This window comes from Salvia hispanica, chromosome 5 (genome assembly GCF_029641045.1).
Source record: "Salvia hispanica isolate PSC_SH4W2 chromosome 5, Shi_PSC_v1, whole genome shotgun sequence".
Lineage (NCBI taxonomy): Eukaryota > Viridiplantae > Streptophyta > Magnoliopsida > Lamiales > Lamiaceae > Salvia > Salvia hispanica.
Window position 1 is genome coordinate 927,654 of NC_142696.1, and position 16,043 is coordinate 943,696.

Genomic DNA, 16,043 nt, shown 5'->3' on the forward strand with positions numbered 1-16,043 from the left:
AATCGGCACGCATGCTCTCGAGCATCTCCTGAAGAAACATCTTCTCCGTGGGGTCTGTGGCGGCCCTCCACTCTTGTAAGACCTTGTACATCTGATCCCGCGTATGGTTACGCGAATGGAGAGTGTACTCGAGTGGGGCAGGTGGGAGGGCGGGGGACTGGACCTCGCGGGGCGATAGGGGGGATCCGCCCCTCGCAGCTCGCTGCGCCCGCTTCTGTCCAATCGGGCGGGGGCGACCTGTAAATGAAGGAGGAGCCGGAAACTCCTCGACATCCGGGGGGAGGTCGTGGGATCCGCCGCTGTTGCCGCTGTAGTCGCCGCTATAGTTCAGTCGCTGCTTCTTCGGCCACCCAGCGTCGCACCCCGCCCGGAACTTCTCGGAGTCCTTCAGCAACAAGAAGCACTCCCAGAAGGTGAACTCCTTATACTTCCCCTCCACGGGGAACTGACTCGCGGCTATCCTCCGGGCGTCCTCCTCGTTCTGCCCACTCTTGAGCTGACGGAGGGCGTTGGCGTACAAATTCGCAAAACGGCCTACCGCGGCCCTGGTGCGCTCCCACCCCTTCCGGACCTCCTCGTCGCTGAAGTCCTTCCCCTGCGGGCAGTGCCTCCTATAGGCAGCTCTGATCTTCGCCCACATGTTGACGACCCGCTGGTTGTTCGCAACCAGCGGGTCGTCGCACACCTCCAACCACCCCCTGGCCACCCCGACGTATTCATCCTCCGTCCACTTCCTCCGGGTCGGGGTGTGGTCAACAGCGGGCTGCGATGACTCGCCGACCGCCTTCGCCTTCCCCCTCGTCTTCTTCTTCGGCGCGGCCCGCCTCGCCGGAACGGGAGTATCCGGATCATCGAGATCGATCCCCATATCATGCAACGACAGAAGGTCATCGCTAGTGAACTGCGTCTCCGCTGGGGTCGAAGTGTGAGACGAAGCCGTCAAAAAATCAAGAGAGGGCCGATATACCGGGTCCCTCCCGGTGACCCCTGCCCCTGCAACCCCCCCTGCATCCCGGGATACATACCGTGCTGCACCCCCCCCTGCCCCCCGCCCTGCCACATCATCCCCATCATCTGTTGCAGCATCATCTGCTGCTGCATCTGGGGCATACCCCCCCACCCGGGCGCTGACTGCCCGCCGCTCCCCTGCCCGCCCGTCATCCCCCACGGCATACCCCCGGCGCACCAGCCATCATCCCCATCATCTGATTCCAAGGGATGTTAAACCCCGGGCCCATCTGCCCCCATCCAGATCCCACAGGTACCGTGGGAGTCTGAGATCCACTCGTCGCTGGGCTGGACTCGTTGTTGTGATCCATCGCTCGATAATGCTCTTGTACAGAAAGTTAGAGAGAGAGAAAACTCGTTAAAACAAGTGGTGCAAATGAAAATGAAACGAAAATCGCGTTTATATAGGTTTTAAAAAAAAAAACAAAAAACGGAAAACACCGCTGGCCGATCGCTAGCCGATCGGCCAGCGGATCGGCTAGCGACGAGCGATCGGCCAGCCCACGCCGATGCGCTCGCCGATTTCGCGCTGGCCGATTGCAATGGTTCGGCTAGCCGATCGGCTAGCGCGACGAATCGACTAGCCGGTCGCTAGCCGACCATTGCGGATGCTCTAAAGCTAAGTACTTTATTTAGGTTTTCATCGTTTTGAAAAATGACAATCATTAAATAGGAAATTTTCGGTCATTTTGAGAAATGATTGAATAGAAAATTAGTACAATCAAATAATAGCTTTCCAATCAAGATTTACAATCATTATTAAGCAATATTGAATTTGCAAAATGAAACGTAGAGGGATAAGGCGGAGAAGAAGAAAGAGAAAGGAGAAAGAGTGCATTGAGGCAGACCCCCAATCAATCATAGCCGGAGCGGCGTCGGACGGCAGCAGCTGTTGTGGTGTGATAACGAGAGAGAAAGGTGAGAAGGAGAAAGAGAGAATCTCGGCGACAGCACAGTTGTGCGCTGGGTGAGACGGCGAGAGAGATGCGGCGATGCAGCACAGTGGTACTCTTATTTGCGTTTCAAAAATTTCTATTCACACACATTAAAAGAGAGAGCTCATAGTCCGTGTTAGATTCTTATCTCCTTCTCCTTATCCCTCTTGTTGCTATCATCTTCATGTTTGTTTCGTTTCTCTCTCATCATGCCTGAACCTCAAGCATCAATCGGCGGCGGCGGCGGCGGTGGCGGTCTCAATAATTCAAATTTGGCATGTTGCAGTTATATCTGGAATAGAGCGATTCGCATTCAAAGGAGTGGCATCGAATCTGGTCACGTATCTCACTGATCGTGTCAATGCTGGCCGATTCGTATTGCGATAAATACTCCACCATCTTGGCCTCCTCCGTCCTCTACGCCGCCTGGGTTTCATTTTTTCCCTCTACTTTTCCACAATTCATGTTTAGTTAGTGGAGATTAGGATTATGGATCCCTAGTCATCCTTTCACTTTTATTGTACTATGTGATTTCTCTCTGTGTGTGTCAATAAATTACATGTCCTAATCTTAATTGAGTTATTGTGGAATATGCAGGGGCTAATAGCTTTGACATCAACGGCAGTGACGTGGCCTTGGGCACATTCAAACAAGGTGCATTCAGTCTCATCTCTGTGTTTGTCTCTGTATCTCATCTCGGTGGGGTCAGACTGTAAGAGCTGGTTCTTCCAGTGGTGGTACTTTGGGGTCTGCTATGGCAGCCTGTTGTGTCGGTGATGTCGTATATTCAGGATACGTTCGGGTGGGGGGTGGGGATCGCTATCCCAGCGCTGGCGATGATCATGTCATTGTCATGTTTCTGTGTGGCGCCCGATTTTTTTTGTGCAGAAGCAGGGCAGGATTGGGGATGTGAGCGTGTTTGAGGTCGCTGTCCGGGCTGTGAAAGCAGGAGTGTCGAAGCTGATCTGTGGCGGGAGTGGCTTGTTGAGGAATGAGTATGCTGTGGTTGAGCTTGAGTGAGTATTGTTTTAACATTTGATGCTGTTTATTTTTTGGCATGTGCTCTTGAATTTATGCCGTCTAGTTTAGTAATTCAGCGTATCTCTGTCACAATTTCTGGAGCTTGTGTTGCATAATTGAGTAGGAGAAGAATCTTGTTTGAGCATTTGATGCATAGTTATGATTTGCAAGTTCTTGAAATTATGTTAGTATAGTTTTAGCGGGAATGAATCTTGTTTGAGTGGTTGATGCATATTTATGCTGGCAAGTTCTTGGAATGATGTCAGTATAGTTTAGTGGGAATGAATCTTGTTTGAATGTTTGATGCACATCTTCTGTCACGTATTCTTCTTGATTTTATGATACATAATTGAGTTGGAGAGAGTGTTGGATTGTCAATGCAGGCTTGAGGAGAAAGCAGGGCTGTGCAGCCAAGATCAAGAAATCGGGAGCACGCGACAACAGGCAACTGTCGAGCCTCTGCAGCCTCTGGAGGATGCAAAGGTTGTCATGCTCTGATTTTTAAGTTACATGTTCTTTATATTTTACAGGCTTTTGATATTTGTTAAGAAGATAGACTGCAATGAGATTTATAGCAGGGTAGATGGTTTCGAGGAAGTTATTGAGACCTTGCATTTCGGGATGTCCACAATCTAAAGAGGCCACCAATTGTATCAGGTAGCCTTTCATGATTAGCTGAAATATGAGTTTACATATGCCATCCATGCCTGTAGTGATTCATTTAGTTTGTGTGTTTTGTATTTTCAGTACGTTTATCAGTTAGAGATGTTAGTTTTTGAATTAAGCAGATGATTTAGGTTCGTGTGTGTGTGTGTGTGTGATTGATGCTTCGGCCACAATCCGTATCACGTGGCCTCTCATGATTAGCTTGAATACATTCATGCCTGTGGTGATTCATTTTGTTTGCTAGTTTTGTATTTTACTTTTCAGTATGTTTATCAGCAAGAGATGTTAGTTTTTTGACTTTTTCATTACGCAGACGATTTAGGTGCTTCTTCAGTATGTTTATCAGCAAGAGATGTTACTGCTTCAGTATGTCTATTAAGGATAAGCAGGTAGGTAAGTAACATCTCTATTGGGTGCAATGGTAGAACTATCTTGAATTCATGGTTTCTTTTTGAGGTAAAATGAGCTTATATGTGCTTCAGACTCATTAATTTTGCACTAAGTAGAGTTGAATACAGCCCTGCAATCCAGCCATTGATGGACCTGCAAAGTCTCAACTTGTACATGAAGTAGATTTACTTGGTGAAATTGGATGAATAGCAGATAGGTAAACAATTGGACCTTTAATATTAGTATTTTTAACATTAAATTTACCATGATAATTGCGTGATGCTCTTGTTGTACATGATGTTCAAGTGGAATACCATATGTAAAACGTATATCAGTTGATTGTCGTGACATTCTTCCACTTTCTTTTAGCTATGCCATCCTATTTTGATTTATGAAGGTTGGTGTATATTGTTTTCTTCTGAATTCTGATTAGTTTGTAAGTGGAGCAATGACTTCCTAATTAATGTAGCATGTTTTCATGCTAATTCTTTTGCATTTGGTAATTTTCAAATCCACTTGGAGGAAGCCCATAGTTATGTTTTCAAATGCTGAAGTTTCTATTGAACTGAATGAATTCCTGACATTGAGCGAGGAACAAAACATGTTCAATATGAACTTTCATGATTGATCAAAAATATAGAACTCACTAGTCCCCGAGGGAAAATAAATGAGGAATTAGAGCACTGCGCTGTGATTGAGTAGGCATACTTTATTTGGCTAGTGCCACAACATCGTGAACTGCACTAATTGGAATATTATATACCCGATTGATGTAATGAATAATAAGTTTCTTCAATATGATAAGTTGATGACAATAAGAAGATATCAGAAGAAATAAGAAGATTAAATTCAGGATGTTCCTATTTCACATGTGTGTTTCTGATTGGTTTGATAGACAATGTTTCTGCTCTCTTCCGCCAGCTTGTTTATTACATAAATGAGTGGATATGATGTCAATATTTCTGGTGTTACTTGCAAAAGTGTATGTTAAATCTCTCAAGGGGTCCTGCTGTCAGAGCATTATGTGCTCTAACCGATAAAAGGGAATATGCTTTTGAAATGAAGAAGATTGTGGAAAGTCAAGTTCATCATCCTTCCATGATAAGAGATATAAATGAAGTGCTTGCTTAAACTTATGAGTAAACTTGACTTATTTCATCTGTGGTTCACTAATTGCTGCTGTAGTAGATATTGCTTCATCTGAAGACCATTTATGTTGAAATTTTTACTGAGCAGCTGAAGCTTCTTGTTATCTGTTAAATTATTATAGTGTTCCAATACAAGGGTAGAGTTTTGTGTTTGATCTGAGATATCACTGTTATGTGTTGCTTTCATTGTCTTACTATCGGTTCATATGCTCAGTTTTCCTCACCTTTCCATTGGAGAAGCAATGGCAATAGATGTATTGGCAGGGAAGAGTGACAGTGTAGAAGGCGTTCAGACATTCTTTGGCATGAAGTTTTATGCACCCTTCATTAGTGGGAAAATATGGACTGGCAGAACTTCTGTGCCTGCAGGAAGAGCTGGTTAATCAGCTTCACATGGCCTTAGTCCTTACAGAAACTCTACAGAAGCTTGGATGTGAGACAGACTGGTTAAAAACTGGATCACCTGCACGTGTCGATTCTCACACAGTGGATTCTGGAGCATCAACGTGGAGATGAAGAGGTACACCACTAAATTTCATACATAGGTTCAATAGTTCAATGGGATGTAGCTTCTAGTGTTTCTTTGATAAACTGTTTACATTTTATGGGCAATATGATGTGGAAGCCTTGAGGGCAAGGCTGTTTAGAGAATGGATATAGCAAGATCTGCATACTTATCTTTATTCTTAATTATTTATTAGTTAGGAATTGATTAGATTTTATTTACTTCCTTAATTCTTTAGGATCGATTTGATATTTTATTTATTTCCAAGTTTAGGGATATAGGATTTTTTTCTTTGAGAGATCACTAATTCGGACAGTTGTAGTAGACGTGGCCTCCTTGGTGAGGATTATTTTCTTGTAGTTCTTTCAGTTTGATTAATTCCAATCAGTTCTTTTCTTTGTGTTCTTTCAATCTTAGAGTTTGTTCCCAGTTTCTGTTCTTGTTCATCGGTCTCTAGCCTTTACTCTGTATCAGATTCGTACCTAACTTGTATACCTTTACACTAGAATGCAGTTGGCCTGAGAAAAAGGCAGCAACTGCAGAAGACATGATGTAGCCACTTGGGCTGTTCAAAGATCTTAGTTCGTTCAAATATTCATAATTTTAATTTGGACACTGCTGTTAAATATTGACAAATCTTATTCTCCAGTTAATACTGAAAATGGATTTATATTCAAATGTCAGGTTGCATCACTTGCATGTGAGGGTCGAATCACCTTCAGGTCTTGTTTACCCACCCCACACTTCATGGCCACCCAGCTTAATTCTTATGTAGTTAAGTCAAATGCCTAAAAATTTCTGCTTTTTTCAGTACTAGTATATTTCTAAAATTGGGCTATAACTATGATATGGTGAATATGGAAATTGACCTGCATAACTCAGCGGTTGAATTTGGAGCAAAATGAAAAATATGACCTGCTTATAAGACTTCATCCATATTGCCATTTCAGGACAAGGAGTCTCACCAAATATTATAAAACCAGAATGTTGCACTGTGCCTCAACTGTATATACAGGTTAATTCTTTGTTTATTTTCACATACAAGTATATGGGCTTCTTAAACTTATTAAGAAAGTATGAGTTGATCAGGAAGTATTTGTAAGCAGTAGAGTTTAGGGACATATAAAAGAAGAGAATATGCTGTATATTCACAATAAGAGTCTCCCATATATATAGGGAGTAGATATATAGGTTTACAACTTGGGTTAAATCTATCCTTCAAAAAACAATTAGGAAAACCAGATATACTAATGAATCATAGGTACAAATATACTATATGATATTGGTATGTGTTTTTAAAATAAGAATTAATGACGGGATCTATTATCGCTTTTTGCAGGTCCTTGGAAATTTATAGTAGGTACAATATCTTCCGAATATGTTGTGAATCAGTTAAAGAGGTTAGTTTTTGCATAAATGATTTGGTTCGTGTTGTGTATTTGATGCTTCGTCCACCATCTGTATCAGGTGGACCCATGATTAGCTGAGATATGAGTTTACATATGCTATTCATTCATGGATATGGTGTCAGTTAGAGATTTTAGTTTTTGCATTAAGTGGATGATTTAGGTTTGTGTGTGTGTGTGTGAATTTGATGCTTTGGCCACAATTTGTATCAGGTGGCCTCTCATGATTAGCTGAAATATGAGCTTACATATATTTGTGCCTGGAGTGATTCATCTAGTTTGCTAGTTTTGTATTTTCAGTATGTTTATCAGTTAGAGATGTTAGTTTTTCAGCTAATCATTATGCAGATGATTTAGGTTGATATCTGCTTTGAAATTTTCCTGTGATATGTAGATTGTAGTTCCTTGCATAGATTGACACACAAAAAAGAATTCATAATAAGTCCTCTGCAATTTAGTGACATATTCTTATAAATATGCTTGTAAAGTTGGTACTTAGCTCATGATATCACATCTTGTTACACATAAAATATGCAGCCTTAATACAAAAGAAAGCACATACAATATATATCAGTGTCTGAAATGAAACAATGTTGCAAGAACTAACTGTTGCAAAGCTAAACCTATGCCTCTAAGTCCGTGCTTGATATGATGGAACAAAATAAGAGAACGTAATGGAACGAGGGAACCATTCCATTCTCATTTCTTCTTGTTTTAGATTTTAAAATAACAAAATTATATTGTTTCAATTCAATATTCTTTGCACACACTTGCACACACACAACACATAGTACACACTTTCACACACACAACACATAATTACACACACTGCGCACATACAACAGATAACACACACTTTCACACACACTACGCACATAGTACAAAAGATAATACACACTTTCACACCCAAACACAAACATAACACACACTACACACATATATTACACATTTTATACGCATATTAATTTCATTCCCTTTGTATTTTGGTAGATGAACCAACAGTAAGGTCTTCTCCACTCTTATTTTTTTCATCTTCCGTCCAAGTACTCCCCTCCGTCCCATTTTAGATGACCCCTTTCTTGTCCTGCATTAACTGTCACACTTGCGTTTCTGAATTTTTTTTTGTAAAAATGATAATAAATAGTTAAAGTGAAAAAATAGTAAAAGAAGAGACAGAATAATGTAAAGAAGACCTTTCTCTACCTTATTCTCTCTCTTATTTTACTATTTATCGACTTTAACTATTTATTATCATTTTTACAAAATGAGTGCAGAAACGCAAGTGTGAGAGTTAATGCGGGATGGAGGGAGTATTACTTTTCCAAATTAAGTGCGAAAAAAAAGGAGTCATCTTAATTGGGACAGAAAGAGTACAACAATATTAGAGGTGAAAGGCCGATATGACAAGAGTAATGCCAATGGACACAAGCATTACTGCTATCAGAACAATAGGATTGACTGATTTGAATTTCGTGTTGGGAGCAATCGCCATTGTCGATCCTACATAACTCACCGCGATAGCTATCAATGACACCCACATAGCAGACTTGGCCATCCACCTTAGACGAATGTTTCTCGTTGGCCATCCAATGGCGATCAGGAAGATTGTGAGGAGCGCGGAACTAAGTGCTACCATGTTAGTTAGCATCAAATATTTGTATATATTTGGGCGAGTCGATGCGATCACAACATCACCTGCCTTGTGAAATGGCGTGTCTTCCTTCCACTTGCCGCCGGGTGGGTTCACGAGGTTCTTGGATGCTATCAGTGCCATCACTAGTGCCGCCAGTGCCATGCGTGAATACCAAGTAGTTGTGTTTGGAGAGCTCCGGTCCGGGATTTGTATCATCTTCTTTCCCATGGGGTGACGTGTTTCCATGTTTAATTTGACGCTATCCACCAAAGGATGCTACAAAGGATACCAAGTAGTCTGTCACTAATTTGATAGAGTCATTAAATGGAGATCAATATAAATGGAAGGATGTGTTTAGCATGACTATTTATTTTGATATACTACTTACTAATATACCTTATCAACAATATAATTAGGCTGGGTTGTGTTTAATGTATAGCATGACAGGCATGGATCCTCTTTCAAAGCACCACTTGCTGTTCTAAAAAATTGTTTAAGATATATGGTTGTATTAGTTTGTAGTTAATTATTTTTATTTTCCATAATCAGAGAATCATATAATCAGAGTATTATACATTACAAAACATTAATGAACTTGCGTTAAAAAAAATTGATAAAGTTTGATCAAATTCTAGTTATTACACAACTTTAAAAAATGATCAATTATATGGTAAATTTAACATTTTTGTCCATTGTTACATAGTCTATGATTTGAGGGGAATAAGGGCATCCGCAGCGTATCTAGCTGCGGTCCCTATCTCGTCTCCAAGAGACGAGCTGGCATCGAGACGGCGATGGGGCATGCATCTCGTCCCGAAGAGACGAGCCAACTCGTCGCGCGCGGAAGAGGCCGGCCTCGAGCTGGCTCGCCACGGCGCGCGCTGGCGGATGGCATGACGCCCACTCGCTGGCCCGCGAGTAGGTGTTGAATTATGACGTCATAATTTTTTTTTTAAAATTAAAAAATTCGGAATTTTTTTTTAAATGGTCAAATGACCGTTGCAAACGGTTGAATTTTTCAAAATTTTTTTTTAAATTTCCTTTTATTATTCTATAAATACTCCATTCCTCTTCTATTCTCCATTTTACACACAAACACTACACTTATCTATTATTTTCTCTCCATTTGTTAAAAAAATGTCCGGCGATGGAAACTCCAGCGGCGCCGCGGCGGCGGCGGCTCGCTGCGCTCCGGCGGGTTCGACTTGAACTCATTTGACGATTGGGTGAGCATGTACAACTTTTTGGGTACTCCCGGTTCGTCGTCGGGCACCCAAGCCTCGACGACTCCACCGGCGTACCAAACACCACATTTTGATGTGGATGCATACTATCGTCCCTCCCTCCAGAGGTACGGGCAATCCCCGGGATTATCCCAAATTTCGGAGAATTTGGCGGATGAACGCACTTTGGAATACCGGCGGATAGGTGGAGGTTCCGCCAGGATCGGCGTCAATGCCGAGGAGGAAGAGGAGGAAGAGGGCGAGCATGAGGTTGTGGGGGACGGCGGCCGTCATCCATACAGCCAAAAGGAGACGTTGGCTCTGTACGACGCTTGGATCAGCGTCTCGTCCGATCCTATCGTCGGGAATCAACAAACCCACTTGTGTTTTTGGAAAAAAGTCACCAAAGTTTACAACGCACGAAGGCCGAAGAAGACCTTTGCCCACAACGTGAAGATGCTCGGCAGTCATTGGGACCGATGCGACAAAGATGTCAAAAAATTTTGCGCGATATACAGGGCAGTAAAGGCGAATTTGTGAGTCTTCAAAGACGACGTCGGTAAAGATTTCAAGTATGTCGAAGTTTGGTCGCACGTCCACCACCTTGAAAGGTGGGCTGGCGGCGTCGAGTCGGGCTCGGGCTCGAAACGCACGAAGCACACGACGCGTGGCCCCTACTCGTCTAGTGATGGCGGCGAAGGCAACACCTCACAAGAGGGCACGCCAACTGATGATGCAGGGGGGTCTTCCGGTTTACGACCTCGGCCCCAAGGGACCAAGGCGGCTAGAGAGGGGGAGAGGGAGGGGGAGGGGCCGCGGCGAATCAAGCCAGGCGGGCTCGGGCTCCGGCACGGGCTCGAACACCCTAATGTCCATGTACCTGGTCGCCACGATGACTGACACTTCAAAAATGAATCCTCCCAATTTGAAGCCCATATGGATGGAATTGAGCATATGAAAGCTCAACTTGGTATTCAGACTCAATCTAACTTGGGTGCACCGCCGACTTCGGGGGATGATTCGCTGGCGGAGTAGTTTTTATAATTTAATTTAGAGTATTTTAATTATTGTATTTTTAATTTTTTTTAGGATTTTAATTATGTATTTTTTTTTATTTTTTAGGCCTTTAAATTGTAAATTTTATTTTATTTAATGAAGTGTGTTTTTATTAATTGAATTTGTTGGAAATAAAAATAAAAAATGAAATTAAATGAATAGTTAAGGGATGAGATGATTAAAAGATAGAGGATGCAGGTGCTGTCTCTTAGTTAAGAGATGGGCTGAAAAGTACAGTGGGGCCCATGAATAGTAAACAAATGAGACGGTTAAGAGACGGATAAGAGACATGGATGCGGATAACCTTATGTATGCTTTGACAAATGAAACATACTATGTGAACAAAACATTTAGCTATTTAATCAACGTTATTTAACATATATATCTTTAATTTTTATATATAGCATGATGATAATTTTTGCTACGACACAATTGAGAAAAATGCCAAATTTATGATATAATTAGTCATCTTTTAAAGTTACGGCCTACGGGATAGATCATAGATCAGAGTTTGACCAAATTTCCTGATTTTTTAGCAATTTGTTGGAAAGATAAACTCTACCCATGAAAATATGACATGAGTACTAATAAGAAATCCAGAGCCATCTACTAGTAGTGATAGAACTCTGCGACCAGTTTCCTCCCGTGATACGAGAGTTACTACCCCTTGATACTCTGTTTTAATTTTTTCTACATAAGTTAGATAAAGAAGATATGATAAAGGATGAAGTTAAGTACCTCCAGTTTTGCATCCAAAAGCTCATCTCGCGCCACCTCCTCCAGTCCCTTCAACATCCACACTTGTGGTCTCCCTTTCTTTGTATCTTTGTGTATCAAGTGATTTCCTCTTTATTTCTTTCGGCCGTGCCTGGTTGTTGCGTTTGGAGAACGGGGCAGAGCCAGGAATTTTTTGGGAGGGGGACAAAATTTATACACGAAGAGGTTTTAAGAATTTGAGAAATGGCACAGATTAAAGAAATAGTAAAAATTAAAAATAAAAAAATAAAGAAATAAAATTTAAAATGAAAATAATAAGTGGATAGAACCATCCTGCCTACCTCTAGTGTCAATTTCAATGATAGTGCCATTTATACTCCATCATATTGGAGAATTCTAACTTTGAAAATTCTTGCGTTCACTTTCATAGTTTTATATCATGGTGGTCATAGAAAAAGCCAAGGCCCGCACTGTTTAGCCATGAAATGGCCAATTTCAAAACTATACTTTGAGGTGGTTTTTAATTCTGGGAAAGCTGCTAACCCCCTGAATTGAAGGGGAAAATACATTTTTACCCCCCTCATTTTCGTTCCACCCCACACCACTTTCCCCCAAATTCTCCCCAACCTGAAAATCCCTTCAGCCCTAGCTCCCATGCATTTTGCACCAAGGTCGGTCGATAGAGGTGAGCATTTCATCTCTATCTCCTTTCTTCAAAATTCCAAAAAAATTAGAAACCAAGCTCAGTTGTTTCTCTCCTCTTTCTCGCGGTTACTCAACATCGTCTCCATCGCTAGTCTTCGCAACACCACCTCCGCCTTCCCACTCGGCGATTCGCGGCTGCTGGCTCCGACACGGCTGGTTCTGCCCGCCGTCATCGCGAGCGGCCGAGAATCCCGAGCAGCTAACCAAGTGAAACTCATCCCTAAAGCTGAGTTTCTTCCTTTTATCTAATTCGAGTTCTTGAAATTGAATTAATTGGATTTGTGATTGTCGAAATAGCTTCAGTAGTTTGTTTGATTTCTGGTTTTGATTCCAATTATCTCGTCTCTAATTCTTAATCTTTATTTAGCATACTGTTAGTTATAGTTTGGATACGGAGGAGCTTGCAGCTAGAGGTGAAGCTGTTGGTGTTGATTCAAGCTTTCTTATTTATAACCCCCTCTTGTAATCGGCTTGTGTCGCAATTTCGACGCTATACCATTGGCGGCGATCGAATAGAAGAGAGAGAGAGGAGATGAGTCGGACAACAGCCAAAGTGTTTCTGTTGAGGTCGTTGCTGATGAAGAGATCTGTTTCGTGTAGCGCTGAAGTTTTCTGTCGAGGCACCGCCGGAGATTGAGAAATTTGAAGAATAGAGAAAGCGTATGTGTTGGGAATTTTAATGGGGTCATTTTCGTCAGAATACATAAATAAATAAATTGTTTTATGTCAAAACTGTGTTTATATCTTGCATACTCAACACTGCATTTTAATTTCAATTATGTGGGACCTACACATGTAAATGTGATCAAGATTTATTTATGTTTCTTTCCTATCAAGGAAGGTGAACACGAAGAGAGATTTTATTTAATCTATGCCAGTTATTCTCACTCGTTAAGAGAATTGAGTCTGTAACATCCGACCCTTCTTTAGAGTGTCCACAATAGGTGTGCCACGATGCCCTATTGTAAGCCGAGGCAGTGCAGCGGCAGTGATGGAGGTGCCGGGAACCCGGTGGCGGCGTATGGCCGCAACGGCCTATTGCAAGCTGCGGGACCGCCGCGGCAGTACTTTTCCGATTTTTTTTAATTATTTAATTTTTATCAATAAAACACATATTCATAATTCATTTTTTTCATTTCATTCCAATCTCAAATCTCATATTTTTTTCAAATCCAATTAAAATATATACCGACAATTAAAAAAATGTGAGGCGTGGTTGTGGCGTGGCTGGACGACTTTTTTGTGGTTGAGACATAGTTGTGATGATTGGGCGGACAACTTTTTTTTGTGGATGAGACGTGCATGTTCCACTATTATGGACACCCTTAAGAGCTAACATCCTTGTCGATCACGGTTGGTTCTTTGCCACCACCACTCCGAGTTCTTGTCCACCATTCCATGGGTCACCATTCCGAGTCGGCCCCAACGTATTCGTTGGTCATGGCAAGTTCGTTGCCCGCACTTACTGTACCGAAAAAATACCGAAAATACCGAATTTTCGGTATACCGCACTTTTCGGTACGGTATCATACCGTACCGACAAATTAAGGTACGACAAAGGTATGGATTTTGCATATACCGAGGTATACCGCACCATACCGCATCATACCGCAGTTACGGTATATACCGCAAAATTACGGTATATACCGTAATTTTGCGGTATAAACCGTTAATAATTATATATATTTAATATATTTATTATTTATAAATGACATGAATTATATTTGATTGTAATGGAATTTTATATTTTGGACATTTTCTAGATAGACAAAATGTTATTTTCAATATTTTATACATCAAACCGGTATCATTTGCGGTATACCGCGGTATACCGCAACACGGTACGGTATACCGAAATGTCGGTAAGGTAAAGGTTTTCAAAGATTGATATACCGAATTTTTGGTATACCGCATTGCGGTATACCGAAGAATTCGGTAAGGTATAGGTATGACATTTTCTCATACCGCAGTTTGCGGTACGGTATGCGGTATGAGATTTTTGGTGCGGTATACCGTACCGTGACAACCCTAGTCACAACCTATTAATGCGCATAATAAAGCTGTGTCTATCAAAGACTTCCGTCAATCAATGTTAAAAATTTAAGTCATGATTGGTAGGGGTGATAACTAACCTAGGAATAGAAAAACACTTGAACCAAAATAGAGATTGAAATTTGAAAGTCATATATTTGGAAATACTAGTATAGTATTTGTAACGCCCCACTTTTCAAACCCTAATTTTTGGATTATAAAATTTTTTGCATTAAATGCCTTAAATGCTATGATATGTGAATTAATTGATGAGTGATTAATTGCATAGTGTCTATGTGACCTAATTGCGTATGAGAATTTTGATTGAGTTGAATAGTCAACTTGTTGAAATGTTGACGTGGCTATTGAATAGTCAAAGATGTGGAAAAATGATGTGGCCGTTGAAAGGTCAATACGTTGAGAAAATGAAGTGAAAGTGAAGAGATGATTGATTTGGAATATGTGAATATTTGATGCGGAGTAATATAATTGTGGGGAATTATTAATTTTTTTTGTTAAGGGATGAGTGAGAAAAATAATAGGAGCATTTTTAAAAATGTGGATTTTTCGACCCCCATGACTTTGGAAAAGAAATCCTATTATTCTTGGATTTAATTATTTGTTTAGGATAATTATCCAAATTAAATCCAAAGTCCGAATACTCCTAAATTTTTTCTTTAATTTTCGGCCCTCATGGTGGAAATTAAGGGATTTTCGAAAATCCCTATTTTGTGGAGGAAGGGATTATTCTTATTATTTTATTGATCCCTTATTTATTCTATTCCATGAATAAATATAAATAAACTAGAATATCTACCATATCTTGCCACATCCTAATTAAATTAGGATTTAAATTTATTCCTTGTTGGAAGAGGAAAATACACGCCACTTTTGGCTATACTTGGGGAGATTTAATTATTTATTCTTGCTCCTTGATATATTATTCTACTCCGTGAAATATTCAAATTAAATCATAGGCTATTTATTTAAGCCTAAATTTCGAATCCCTCATAATTCTCAACGGCTTTAACGCCACTTCCCCCATTATCTCTACCATATCTCTTCCAAACCTTGATTATTTAATTATTGGATATTATTATTTGGCACTCTATAAATAAGAGAGAGACCCTAACCCTAGAGATCAAAACCGGCGCCCCCACTCCCTCACTATTTTCGAAAATTTCTCTCCCACTCTCTCCAAGTTTTCTTCAAGTTTTCTTCAAGATTTCTTCGTCAATTGAGAAGAATTCAAGTTGAAGTTCAAGGTTTTATTGAAGAATCAAGGCTATAACTTGTAACTTGTTTCTACCGATCGTTCTTTTGAAAAAGGTACTTTAATTTTTTATTTTCTCTTCTTCTACCGATCAATCGGTATTCTTGAGTCCACATGCATTTAGAACGAGTGAAAGGGGATTAAATTGATGAATTTTGGGATGCACGGATGTGTGTGTGTGAGAAAACGTGTGTGTGCGCGTGATCGTGTGTGTGTGCGTGATTGTGTGCGTGCGTGTGCACGCCTCGATCGGCGTGCATGTGTGTGGTGTCGTGTGCATGTGTTGTGTGTGTAGAACACTCATGCGTGATACGAATTATTGGTGAT

At 41.0% G+C, this 16,043-nt stretch overlaps 3 long non-coding RNA genes across 18 annotated transcripts; 2 read left to right on the forward strand and 1 right to left on the reverse strand.

The window, feature by feature from the left end:
• The first annotated feature begins 1,731 nt into the window (after positions 1-1,731).
• On the forward strand, positions 1,732-7,349 carry LOC125190290 (uncharacterized). 16 transcript variants are annotated; one of them, XR_016130714.1, is made up of 10 exons: positions 1,732-2,373; positions 2,541-2,959; positions 3,347-3,620; positions 3,943-4,022; positions 4,112-4,236; positions 5,382-5,687; positions 6,357-6,446; positions 6,623-6,687; positions 7,012-7,072; positions 7,140-7,349. It is a non-coding gene; the product is annotated as an uncharacterized LOC125190290 (long non-coding RNA). The 16 variants fall into 16 exon arrangements; XR_016130715.1 differs by having other exon boundaries at positions 7,292-7,349; XR_016130716.1 differs by having other exon boundaries at positions 7,012-7,032.
• On the reverse strand, positions 5,089-11,957 carry LOC125190289 (uncharacterized). The gene is made up of 3 exons (XR_016130701.1): positions 11,729-11,957; positions 5,631-8,987; positions 5,089-5,530 (listed from the first exon to the last, which is right to left on the reverse strand). It is a non-coding gene; the product is annotated as an uncharacterized LOC125190289 (long non-coding RNA).
• An 88-nt stretch (positions 11,958-12,045) lies between these two features.
• On the forward strand, positions 12,046-13,284 carry LOC148924144 (uncharacterized). The gene is made up of 2 exons (XR_016130717.1): positions 12,046-12,392; positions 12,780-13,284. It is a non-coding gene; the product is annotated as an uncharacterized LOC148924144 (long non-coding RNA).
• The last annotated feature ends 2,759 nt before the right edge of the window (positions 13,285-16,043 follow it).